A 13,885-nucleotide genomic window follows, 5' to 3' on the forward strand; every position below is an offset into this window, starting at 1 on the left:
TGAATTCTCAATCTAAACAAATGTGCAATTTTTTGTTCAGTAATGCTTTTACTGGGATCCAGACAAAGCTCAATGAAATGGATAGGTAGCCAGATACTTTCTCATCAAATGAACCTCCTAAGTTCATTAAATATCAGGAACTATTTGTTATGAGACACCATAGCATGTACACACAGTCAATATCAACATTAAAAAAATCTGAAAACCCAGGTGAAGCCCAGTACATCTGGTCTTAAATTACTGAAGAATTTCCTCTTGACATGCTATGACTGGATCTTGAGGGTAGGGTGGCTGAAGTTTTTTCAGCTGATCTGTTGATGGTAATAACATGCCATGATGAAAGTGATGGTTTGTCATCTTTCGGCTGTTAGTAAAGAGAGATCATGCTTCCCTAATTAATCTATGAACTTGCTTTTGGACAGTGTGTATAAAGCTTCTGAAGAAACGGTTAGATTTAAAGAAAAGCTTTCCAAACTTAAAGTTCAAAACTTCCTCCATAACTTTCTAGGCATCGTCAGCTTTGAAGCAAATTGGTTATGCTAGTTAAACGGTGTTACATGTTTTCCTGGGATAAGTGAATTTCAAGTGCTGAGTTCCTGGCTAATTTCTCTACCATATAGACCACAGCCATATCAGATTCCAGCCTTGCCTGCCAGCTGAGTGCAGTGCACTTTCTTTATCCCTTGGTTAGCACAGCTCAACATGTTAAGGTCTGTGAAACTGTCAGCTACTCCATTTCAGCCTGGTAGAAATCTATTCTTTAATGCCATCTTGCATCTGCAGGATTTATTCCAGAGAACAGTCTGTCGTATCAGACCTGTATTTTCTCATTGAGCTCAGATCCATCTTTGGGAATTGCTCAGATCAAAACGTTCTTTTTCTCTCCCTTCCTCTCCCAGTACTTTTTAGACATTAATTACATCAGGGAGAAGTTTTGGCCTCCCTGTCCTTGGACAATTGTCTGTGCTGCCCAGCCTAGTAGGTGTTAGTGTTCCTTGGGCCTGACTAGATGCCATTAGCACCTACGCAGGTGGCTATAATTTCACTAAATGGTATATTCAGTTGTAGGTCATCCTCCCTCTGTCCTCTAGGACAGAACTCATGACATAAAGTGCTGAAAGGATATGAAATCACTTTGCAATTCAGTTTTTAAGAAATCTGTCAGCATTTTTTGAAGAGATAACTTTTTTGTGTCAGTCATCAGATCGTTCCTAGCTCACCATAAAGGATGAAACTTAACCTTGTTACATGTTCTTGATAATTAAGCAAAAATATGATTCTGAGTTCACAGATGATGTGAATCAGAATTGTACTGTCTGTCTCTCAGTATTATGTAGGACTTTTGTTCATGAAAATGCAGCAGGTATGAACAAATACAGGCTCTAAAGAACAATCATGCCTCATAAAAATCTAAATGGAATAAATGTATGAAAATTATTCCTCTTTTTTCATTTGGGCTAGATGCAGTGGTAGCCAGTAGGTAGTTTGGGGATCAAGTGACCCTCCAACCCTTTCTCTGAGAGATCTGTGACAGCTGGCTATGCATTAGAAAACAGGATATACATATGCAGTAGAGACTTTAATATGCATCATGATTTGTTAGTAATGTAACATTCCAGTAACAATTTAAATTTCCATCAGCTTTTACAATATGTTACAGAAAATACAACAAAAGTTGCGTTCTGTACTTACTTGAAGGGTTGTGATTTTCAGCACAGTATGTGCAGTTACTGTAGACACAAGCAAATATTTAACCCTGGCAGATGCCTGGAATAAAACTAGCTCTTACTCTTATCATGTCATAACTCTCCCTGTCAAGAGAGCTTTTCCTAACTTTCCTGGATGTCTGGGAGAAGTTCCAAAAATGATGACCTTTTAGCTAGGCTTTTTGTGACTTATAGTGAGGGGAAGTTTCTCGGGGGGGGGGGGATTATGAATTTTAGCCTTTTTTGAGGGAATTAAAAATTCATAGTTAAGCATTCCTGGATATGTCGTCTTATATGAAGTAGATAGTGTATGGATGATGAATAGACAGCCTGGCTACATACTTTGTTATATCTGTGTGAAGTAATATAGTAGTTATGGACAATACTCAGGTATGGTGGTATTCTTCATTTGCAATGCTCTCTAATGGAAAAAAGACTTAGGAATTTTCACAATGTTGATACCATAATTTTTATCATTTAACATCACAGAAACAGGACTGGAAAGAAAGGCTAGTTCATTGAATAGTGCAGAAATACTGCATGGTACCAAAAATTAGTGCATAATATGAAATAGTGATATGAAATTACGTGTTCATGTAAAAATTACACTATTGGATTTCCATCTCAGCAAGACAGTAATGCACATAAAAATTAGCTTCTAGCTAAAAGATAAGGTTTCTTCCATTTTCTCTGTTGAAATCATAAAGCGCAACTTTATTTTGAGGAAGATCATGAAGGCTTGCTAACAGCTTGCCAGAAAATAAACAGGAGAAGGTAGGAAAATTATCGGGATAATCAAAAAGGAATGAAGTTAAGTCCTGCAGCATCTGCTTAGATGAGGTCCTGTTCTTAGGAATATTAGTCCTTTTCATCTCTTATCCTTTTGGATCTGATGGACTTAGCGAGACAGTAAAATCTCCATTTACTAAAAGGAAGCTCATCAAGACAAACTTTCGTACACGTTAAGCCTTAAGAGTATTTACCTGGGTCTGTTTCTAATACCAGTTTTCCATACAGAAATCTGATATCCGTATTTCTCCAAACAGCTGCATACAGACAGAGTATATAGTGGTATGGGTGACCATTAAAAAAAGTGTAAGTTTACCTCTCCCATTTCTTAATTGTTTTGAATTTGTGAGATTTTGGTGTGTTACTATTCTTACAATGTAAGCTGTGAGCCATGAGCAAATTGCGGGGACAGCCCTGCCTCCAGTTTTAGTAAAGGCATTTTTTCTGTTGAATGTTTACAAGGTCTAAGTAACTTTGTTGTTGCTCATGTGTGCAGTGTTGCATGTTGAAGCAACAACAAAAATACTTTTGAACATGGAAATTACTTGTCTCAGAAACGGATTTCTCTGTTGCTTTATGAATTGTTCAGTTGTGTTATTAGAGAAGGGAGATGCATGTTTTTCTTCCATCTGAAATATAACATACATTTCTGAATATCAGAACAAATATATGACCTTGTTCTTAGGTTTGATATGGCAGTTCTTATAGAGACAGAATCTGTCACTTCTACATAATCGATGTTTATGACATTAAATATATTGTTAAGGAATTACCACCTTCTGTGTTTGACTAGAAGAGAGCACTCCTTACAGAATACATGTTACCGTAACATTTACAGAAACTAAGCTTGAAGAGACTTGACATTTGGAATGGATAAGCATATCCCTGGATAGACACTTAGCCATCTGCTCTATTTGCTTTCACTTTACGGTTTAGTTTACCATACATTTATTATGTTCAGGTTAGATGTACTCACTGCCTTGACATCTTTAAAAAAGATGAACCATTTGACTCTGTCTTCTTATGTAATGAAAAAATGCTCTGCAGTTTTGAACAGACAGCTGGAAAAATTTCATGAAAGTCACTATTTACAACTAGCAATTATCCCAGTATTTCTTTAACTGCAAACTGAGATTTGTAGTGAGAGAAAGCCATTATATGGCTTGAGAATTTTTAATAGAGAAAAGAGGACTCCCTGCATCCTAACGTTCCTCTGTGATCCATCAGGAATATTATTCTCCAGACACACTTTCACCCAGAAACATTAGGTGTCAGTGGAAGATGAAACCTGCCATTTGTACTCTTTTGCCTGTTTGGCAAAGAGCAGGGTTGGTACCCTTTATGATATGCCAGAAACTAAGTACAGTGAAGACTGGACAGCTGAATGTGTGCCAACAACCTTAACCACTAGATGTTTTTTGCATGGATTTTTTTTTCCAAGATTAGTATCTGAGTTCAAACTCCTTTCCTAAAAACTGTCAGAGAGATTAATGTAACTGTTGACAACATGGTGTGGTTCCTATGAGGAGGTCTCTCCTGAGAGCAGAAAACATTGAGGGCCAGATTTAAGCAAAACAATAGGAGTACATTCAAGGGAAAGAACAGCTCTCTTTTCATTCTGGTGTCTTATTTCATGAGCCTGAGAAATGGCAATAAATTTGCATTTTTTCCCTCTTCTGATTTTTTTTTTTCTCTCTCACAAGCTTTTTTTTTACTTGCTGTGTTGAAAATGGTTTCTAACTCATCTCTCCCCAAAAATAAAAATGCCCAATTGCTGCGGCTCATTTCATAGTCTCATTGTTTAATAAAATTGCTGTTCTGCCTTATTCTTGTTTTGCCCAATAGAAAAGGAATGGGGACAGCGTGATGATGGGCACCTAAAGACAGACAGAATTCAGAATTTATTTAAAAAAAAATACACTGGGAATTTTTTTTAGTTCTATACTTGTGGCAACAAATACTTCAGCATGTCCTTTAAAAAATTTCCTCTAATTCATTTCAAGCAGTAATAAACCTAATTCACTTCACTCTAATTCAGTATTTTTCCTTAATCTTGCTTACTAAGATGCCCAAATTCCTGTCACCCTTAAACTACTCCCCCCCCCCCCCCCCCCCGCCCCAAGCCTATTCTGTCTTTAATTAGCACTTTTCCTATTAAATTTTCCTCTTTGGCTAAAATTTACACACTCTTAGGATATATCAGAACAACTACTCTTACTATGATGTGCAAATATTACCTGGGATTGAGGCTTAGGTTGCAAATTGTGTATTCATAACTGACAGAAGGTTGTAAAATACTAGAAGTCAGCACCAGTCCTTTCAGCTGTTGAATTTTGTTTGAGGTACACTCAGATCTGAATGCAGGTGGTGGGGAAAAACTAACTATATTGGTATCACTTAGTCTTTTACTGAGGATTAAAGGAGGATGATCTCCTTAACATTCTAGAAAATGTCTACAGTCAGTTAAAATTCATCAACAAATTAAGTTTAGGACGTTGTGTTGTTTTTGTTGCTGGTGCTTGAATTCTACCTAAGTCTTCGTATCTTTGAGGTCAGATGGTTTTCCAAAGCAGGGCGTGAAAAGCAAGGGAATAAAAGCTAAAGGAATTCAGTGTCCTAACGACAGTTATCCATGCCCTTCTAGGGCACAGCTTTCTTCTCCATGCCAGTCACCATCCATGTACTTTTCTCTTCCTCCTTTTGCAGAACCATTGAGTATTCTTAAACTGTAAATGTTTTTTGCATTATAAGTGCATATGTGTTTATGTCCCAGCGCTATGGAACAATTATTGTTTTATGCTGAGGTAATGTATCTGGTTAAAAATGGCAAATGTAATATTTTCCGTAAGTGAGGCTAAATTTCTCTAAATTTCTGAATTATATTTATTGATTTATTCAGGATATTTAAATGAAGGATAACCTATATAGCTCCACAAGTATCTCATAACTCTGACTCATGGATAAAATAGCAGATGAAATTCAGTACGAGTACATATTAATATATGTCAGGAGAAACAATCTTAAATATATGTACACAATGATGGGTTCTGATCTAGCTATATTACCATATGACAACAATCTTGGAATTAGAATAAATATTTTCATGAAAATATTATTGGTTAGCAGAACTATTAAAAAAAACAATGTTGAGAACTGTTAAACAACAAAACAGAAAATACTACTATGCCACCATATACATCAGCAGTGCATTCACCTCTTGAATAATGTGCAATGATGTGGGCCATCCACCACAGAAAGGATATGGCAAAAGTAGAAAAGGTAAAGAAAAGGAAGAAAATAGTAAACCCAAGGACAAGCTTCTGTTCGAACAGATATTAAATAAATTTAAACACTTGAACGTGGAAAAGAAATGAGTGAAGACAAGAGCCAGGGAGTACTTTTTCCAGCTTTGCAGGCTGAGAACAATAGATGATCATTTTGGAATATTTAGGGCTGAAGAAAAACAATAACCATTTTTCTCTTTCCTCTGAACTAGTTCAGGCTTTTATAGAAACAATCGGAATTTCATACAAAGATGTGAGAATCTCTCAGAATGTTAAGAGTTTCCACTTTCTCATCCTTTTGGTTTTTATGCCAGTGAAGTTAAATGGTAATTTTTATGCATGTTGTGATGCTATGTTGCCTGTTTAAATGCTACTATCAGCGTAACACTGAAAATACACCAACAAGAAGCTTTTCTTTTCAAATACTTCATTTCAGTATTTTTAAACTCATTATTTTCTGATGATGTTAGTGTCTAAATGTCTGATTTTTACTTTTTTTTCCAGTATTCCGTTCCTGTCAGTTGTATCTAATAGGTTTTGTGTTCCATACATGCATATGAATTGACTGCTGCTGCACACCTAAGTCATTCCGTTCTTCCCGAGTCTTTCTTGCTGAAATTTTTTAAAGCTTCTGTTATTGTATCCAAGACATAAGTATGTTTATTTCCTGTCTTCAAATGTATCGTTAGACTTGCAGATACAGTGGTAAAGTTGATCTGTGCGTTTAATGGTCAAGGTATTGAGAACAGAAACCAGTTTTTAATATTTTAAGCAAAACATTTCCCTAAATGAATGTATGTATATTTGGTTAGTAGCTGAATCCAGGTTGTACCAAGACAGATCTTTTCCTTGAAATTAACTTCACTTGATGCATCTGGCTTCCAGGGGGATTGTGGGTGGGTTGGGGTGTTCCCAAATGGTGTGAGAAACGTTGATAATTTAATTCTGACGTGAAATTGTTTTGATGATCTCTAGTTTGAAGTTTGGGAGATAGGAGAACGTCTGCATGGAGTGAAAGTAATAATGTTGGGGATTTTTTACATTAAGTAGTTAGTGGTTAGCAATAGCATGTTGCTAGACTGTTAGTCCTATCCTGGAACTGATAGCTGCTTTAAAGGAAGCAGTTCCTGGCACAAACACAATAGCTACTCTACTATGATAAAAGTCAAGAAAGAGGCATCAGAGACTAAAATGAATGTATAAGACTGGAGGTGATCGCAGGAATTCCCTTCGAAATTGAGAGAGTGGGAGAGATTCAATGGCATCAACTGCTAAGTAAACATTTCCTCAGTGGTGGTGTATCACTAACAATTTTTGTCATATGTTCAGCTACGAAAGAGGGAGGGCAAGAGCAGTGAAATTTAATAGCTGGCTGTCCATGCATGCAGCTTCTGCTGCTCTTTTTTGCTGAATGATTGAAAATGGGCAAAGAAAGGTAGGTCTTACAACTACTGTGATATATTAGTACAATGATGATGACAGGACTGACATTGGCAAGGAGACTTCAGAGGAATAGGGCTGTATCAAGGGAATAACTTATGGGTTTGAGCTCCGTATTAATAGTGCAGTTAGCAAAAAACAGTGGCAATTTTAACTGGAATCCCGTATCAATTTAGGAGTCTTGAGTCATAGTATTGTTTTATGTGTGAAGAAGAAATCTTTTTACAGTAGCATTTCCCCAATTAGCCTCTCAAAAAACCAAACAGGAAAAAAAACGCAAACAAAAAAACCCACAAAACCCCATAACAATTACAGATATCTGTCGCTTTTGCTCACTTCAGAACATTTCCACCGCTGTATTGTCAGCTTTGGGTCTCATTCCAATAGTCCGCGCTGTGACCCACTGTGGTTAGATAGAAGCGCGGTCCCTGTAGGTTTTAAAAAATACAAATGTAGTAATTTGCAACAGCTGAAGCAAAATCTTAAAGCTGTTGGCACCCTGCGTGAGCTGCTAAATGGTAAACCTGGTTGTTAGTATTGGCAAGGTACTTTAGTCTGTCTAGGTTGTTGATAATGAAAAGTGCCTATACAAAACCAACGTACCTAAGGGATTGCTGTGTTGGGAGCGCCAAGCTTAGAGTAACAGGAAAGAAGCGTCAAAAGCACGGTAGCTGTCAGGAAGAGACGTTGCCAGTTTCTCGTAGGAATAATCAGTTCTGCCTTTCCCTTTTAAGCCTGTGTAATAGTGTCTATAACTGTTTGTCCTTTTCTTTTCTTCTCCTTCCTCTCCGTTCTCCTTCAAGAAATGTATAAATAATCTAGGAATCAACGGAATTCCTCTTCAGTAGCAGAGGAGGATATTGGAATTACAGAGCTTCATGATAGACATAATTCAACTAGTATTGATTAGGATCCTTTCTTATTGTTACCGCAAGCTCGGTGTATTTCAGATTGCTCCTGATGCTGAACAAAACTGCTATATATTTTGGAAACACTTTTTGAAAGTAGCACACCTGAGTAGTAACACATAAAATATCTTGGAAGAAAAAATATGAATGGCTGGAGTTGTTCACACATTTTTGTAGACATACTGTATTATGTTCAGAAACATTATACAATGTATACAATGTATACAATTGTATATTTGTAGCAATTTTCAGGCAATAATAGCAATATGCACAAGTTTTGTTAAGGACTTTATACGTGTTCAAGAAATAGACAATGTGAAAAATTAAGCATTTCTGTTCACTAAGTTTTCACTAAGATTTTTTTTCTCCCCTTTCACTTCCCTTCATTTAAATTAGAGCCATTTAGAGTAATAAATATATATATATGAGTATTATCTGTTACGGTCTGCCTTTAGAGTTGATACATTTCTTTTCCAATTTTCGTAGATTTATGGGGGTTTTTTCCATGTCAGTATGTTTTAGGGATGCATGCATGCATGATTTGCCCTTAGGATTTTACATGTGTCAAATGAACATTATTTATGTCTTGATATACCTCAAAATTATTTCTTTTAGTGATAGCTATCATTCAGTGCTAATGTCTTTGTATAGCATTGCCATTTCATCTGTATTTTTTTGCTGCTGCTTTGTGACCTGTATGTTTAAGAACAGAAATGAGTTCGCATAACTTCTGATGGATGAATTAGTTCTGTATTTATTTTCTTAGCATGTAGAGAAGAGCATTTTTTTTACATACGCTTACCACTTCAGTTAGCTTCTATATAAGTAATCTTGATACCAACATGTTTCCCATCATAAATTTGTCATGTTATTTTACAGATATGTTTTACTCTCTGGGTGGGATTTTTTCTTTCTTCCTTAATGAGGTAGGTAGCCACGAGGACTTGGTGCAGGGTAGAGCAGCTGCCTGCCTGTTTTTATTCTTTGTATTTTATTAACTTCTGTAGTTGAGCACATTGTATGATTTTCTTTCAAGTGATTGTCCATACGTATAACTTCTAAACTGTGCATCCTTCCCATGTGCACAAGAGAAGATATTTTTGTCAGCAGCATCATTTCTAGTCCGCATCACTCTTGAGTGTTCTCCTACACTGCAGCAATGATACTCAAGGGACAATGCTGTCCAAACACCACTCCATTTTCTACCTTTCTGTTTCAAAGAAAAAGTCACTGGCCATTTCTTATAAACTGTTGGCTTCCTTATGTTTTTTTTCACCGTGCTAATTTTAATGCACTGCTTCAGTTATATTTATCATGCCTGGAAATAATTTTTATCCATTTTTTCTTTTTACTATAAATATATTTTTGTTCTTTCTGCAAGTGATGATCCACAAGTGCATGCATATTCTGGATGTACACGTCTTCTCTTTCTCCATTGTGGTACTCTTAGGAGAATGTACTCATCGCCTTCTGCTGTCCCTCGTGTTTTCAATGTGGCATATGCAGTGCTGTGACCAGCTTTGTTGCACTTCCCTCTCAACCCCTGGTGGAATGAAATTCTTCTACTGCAGTTTTCCTCCTTTTGTCTCCTGTAGTTATTTTTCTGCATTTATGCAACTTGTTAGGCTTGAATTCCAATCCATGCGTCTTATTTGGCAGATACAATTTTCCAGATGTTGTCTTAATGAGATAGTCGTCGTGCATCTCAGTTCTGATCTCTCCAAAGATGAGGAAACATTGGTCGAGGAGCTCCTGCTTGGCAGTTTCTGTCTCTTCAGCTCTCAGGCTGTTCCTTTCATTCAGGAACTCAGGATAATTACATAGGCTATTGCTGTACTCACGAAAAAGCCCTCTTCGGCTCACTCTGTGAGAAACAGGGACTTCATATAAACCTAATACTTGGATATACTCGGCTTCTGCCTAGACAGACAGAGGTTTCCCCATCACAGGTAACCCCCGATACTTCAGTTCTTTTACCAGCTGAGGGCATCAAGACAGCTGTATGCAACATTGATGATACTAGTATTAGCATTTGTAGTTATTCTGTAAACTCCACGGTTTGTTCATGCCCAGCAATATATACCGTAGCAGCTGTTTACGTGGTAGTTTGCCTCTCTGTTACTTTATTTTTATTTTCAGACTCTTTAGTATTGGATCTATGTTTATTTGTGGTTCAGGCTACATCTTGATACCAAGCTATATGCTTCCTTAAAGGTATTTCCTTCTTCAGAAATTTATAAAGTTCTTCTTTAATTTCACTCTTCAAGAGAGCATGCTCTTTTTTTTTATAGCCAACTTCTCCAGCAAATGGTAATGAATACAGAGAGAGAAACAATCCATCATGGACATCGCCTTTGGATGAGTTGCACAAGGACCCCAAACACTCTTTTTGAGCTAGACTCTATTGTGACTACCATTCGGGTTATGTACCATGGTGTTCTGGCCTTCAGCGTTTGCCCAATGTGTATTCTTGAAAACCCATTAAGTCAAAGTATTGTCTCGTCAGAAATACCATCAAGAGGTATTTCTCCATTTATGAGTGACAATTTTGCATGCTTTTCTTGTTCAGAGACTTCTTGAAGTAGTTGATCAGCATGTGGAACCAAATGAAGGAGATCCACCACGCTCACCTAAGCTTTAAGGCCCTATGATTGTTTGTTTCTGAAATCAAATGAAACTGTAATACCACCTTTTGGTACCACCACATTGTATATTCCCTTCAAGCTTCAGGACCTTCTTAAAAAGGTCTGCAGGTTTTTACAAGTATTTTTCAGAGAAAAGCAGAGATTAATTAACAAATTGATTTATTTTCATCAATTGTCATCTTCTGAAGAGTAGCCTTCTGATTTTGGCATAGCATCTTTCCTTCTGGGTTCAGCAGTGCAGTAGTTCAACCAACACTGCAGAAACCCACCTTCCATAATGTAGTAAGAGTCTTTTGGCATCTTTTGGTAGGCTCCTGAGATGGCAAACGAGAAGTCCTCAGTAATGGGCTGACTACAGTAGAACCAAATTTTCCTCTTCACATTTGGTACTGGTTATGGCTGAAGACAAGGAAGCAAGGGAACTTTATGGAGGAAACTTAGTAAGATTTCAATTTTTTGTATTAAACAACCAGCATGCACTTTAGAGTCGCAATTAATCAGGCCCTCATATTTTTTAACTGTGAAAAATTCCTAACATTTGTAGATGGGCTGCCTCCAAATGTTCGTGAACAATTTGTTGTATCAATAACTAAATGACAGTTTGTATCCAGGAGAAAGCTTTAAGTAGTACTTGAGGCAGCTGATGGTCCCGAGTTCCCATGTTCTGCTTATCTAGTAGAAGGTCAGTTCACAAAGGAGGATTTTTCCTTCTGGGGAGAGTTTTATTCAATCTAGAATGGACTGAGATCATTATCATTAGGTTCTTTATCTAGGTTACGGCTTCTTGAGGAAATACATGATAAGAAAGAGCAATGGTTCACAGGAGTAAGTGCTTGTAATGATGTAATGATTTCACTGTTTAAGAAATAACTGATTCCTAGTTCAAAACACTTTCAGTCCTGTATTCTTCCCTTCTGGTCTATGAAAGCACACAGGCAAAATGTGCTGTTGCATTAATTACAGGGTATATGAAAATGATGTTTCACTACCTAGGTGATTGGCTAGTCCTAGAAATATTTTTAACAGTTAAAAGAAGCATTTCCTTGCCTCCTCAAACTGTTAACTAATCTTTCCCAAGAGTTAACTAGAGAAATCCACCTTAATTCCAATTCAAAGAGTGAAATTAGGCCATAAAGACCTTTGTGAGTCTAGTTCAGGACACAGTTATGAAGAAGATTGCCAGGATACCTCAGATTTAATTGAACCTAAATGCCTCAGTGAAAACTTATATCCTATTTCATGCACTTTCATAAAACTTCATGGCAGATTATGCATCACATGAACGCAGGGTAGATTAAATTGATACATCCTTTTAACATGCATCACTTGGACATCTTACCACTTCGTTCCTGAAGTGAAAGAAAAAGCGCAGAAATGTGCGTCAGTCACACCTCCTTTTCCTTTCAGGCTTTCAGACACATGCATTGGAATGAGTTTTGCATATGAATCAACTACAGGATCATAGTATGGGTAGCAAAAATTTTTATTGTGCCTGAACTCTTGGCACTGCCGCAGTGTCAAATGGGTTTTTCATTTTCTTTGTGCTGCCACCAGTGAGCATAAAGGCAGAGCTATCTCCTCTATCCCAATTTAATTCCATCTCTGCCATGGAATCTCATGCATATGGGACTCGGGAGGAGAGGGAGGGAGGGTCATGGCAATATTTGGGTAGGTAATACATCTTGAAGAATCCAGTTACTGTACAGGTAAGTAATATTTTTTTTTCCTTCTGAATAGTCATCTGTATAAGCTTCGTGAAAGGAGACTGCCACTGTTTATCATTCTACAATTTTATCAAAATACAAGAAGATAAATTTGCCCTCAGTGTCACGTTCTAATGTATATATGAAGCAACTGAAGTTGCACTCTAGTCCTCTGCTTCAGAGGATCAGTCACTGCAGGAAAAAAGTTATAACTGTAGTTATAATTAACAGAAGTTTTTCTCCAGAGTTTAATGCTTATCACAATAAAGATAGAATACTTCATGTAACTAAAAAGAGGAAAGCAGCAGCAGCGCGGGTTGAAGGTCAGCATGAGCCTGTCATGTTTCTGAGTTTAGAGCCAAACAATTGGAAAAACATGATGGTATGTTAAAAGGCAAATGCTGGTTTGCTTTTATTTACCTTTTCTCTATTAGTATGTTTTGTTTGAAACAGCAGCTTGTATTTTAAAAAAAAATAATTCAAATGCTAATCAATTAGTCATGAATCAAAGAGCTAGAAGCAAAATAATTTTTTAAAAGTGTCGAGACTATTCTGCACTAGTGGAGGTGCTATCTGGCTAAGCAACATTCTTACTGGAGGGGTTATTAGTATTAGACTAAAGTTAAAAGATCATCATTTCTAGGCAATTGGTTGTAAGTCAACACTGGATTTTTTTAACTTGCAACCCTCTAGCGTATATGTAAAAGTCTGTATATTATTTTAGGAAAAGTAATTATATATGAATGCAGACTTTTCAAGTGCAGGTAGTGTGGCACTGTCTTGATCAGTTTTGGTACCATAAAATACTCTTCCTCCTGTCCCTCAAGAATTCACCTGTCTGGATAGAGCACGATACGGTGTCAAGGTTAATACAGTGTTGAATTCACCTCTTAAATGTTTGCCTGGGATGAAGAGTGGACATACCTTATGCGTTAGAATGTTTTATTCTGCATTCTTACTTTAAAGCAGTTTCTATTTTACATGCAGCTGTTCAAATGAACGATTCCCAATTCTGTTGTTTGAAATGGAGAGCTATACTTCCACACTTCCTTGGCTGTCCATCAATAATATATCAAAAAGTAGAGTTGATATTTATTGTGTAATGCAGATAGACAAGTAAATATTTTTCATGTCTGGCACGGTTAATATTCTGTGCTGAGTTTTTTGTAAACTTGTTATTCATCTTTTTGATGAGTCTTCAGTTAGGCTAATCATAACCATAAAGTAGTTTTGGAAGATGTCAGTGTTTCAGAAAGATTCAAAAAGTATGAAAACATGTTCTGCAACTCCTATTTTTGAAACGAAGATCTCTCCATTTGTTTCTTTAGAAATCGGCAATTACTTGCCCTGTGAATCCACTTTGGAAAGTAACCATCAGCAGAAAGCTCCTCTGCCTGCGAAGCCTAACAA

The 13,885-nt window shown here is 36.9% G+C and overlaps 1 protein-coding gene across 10 annotated transcripts in view; it reads left to right on the top strand.

Moving 5' to 3' along the window:
* The window catches only part of ERC1 (ELKS/RAB6-interacting/CAST family member 1), a 309,608-nt gene that overhangs the window by 174,715 nt on the left and 121,008 nt on the right, over nucleotides 1–13,885 (top strand). The window lies entirely within an intron of this gene.

The sequence above is a fragment of the Aptenodytes patagonicus genome, chromosome 1 (assembly GCF_965638725.1).
Source record: "Aptenodytes patagonicus chromosome 1, bAptPat1.pri.cur, whole genome shotgun sequence".
Lineage (NCBI taxonomy): Eukaryota > Metazoa > Chordata > Aves > Sphenisciformes > Spheniscidae > Aptenodytes > Aptenodytes patagonicus.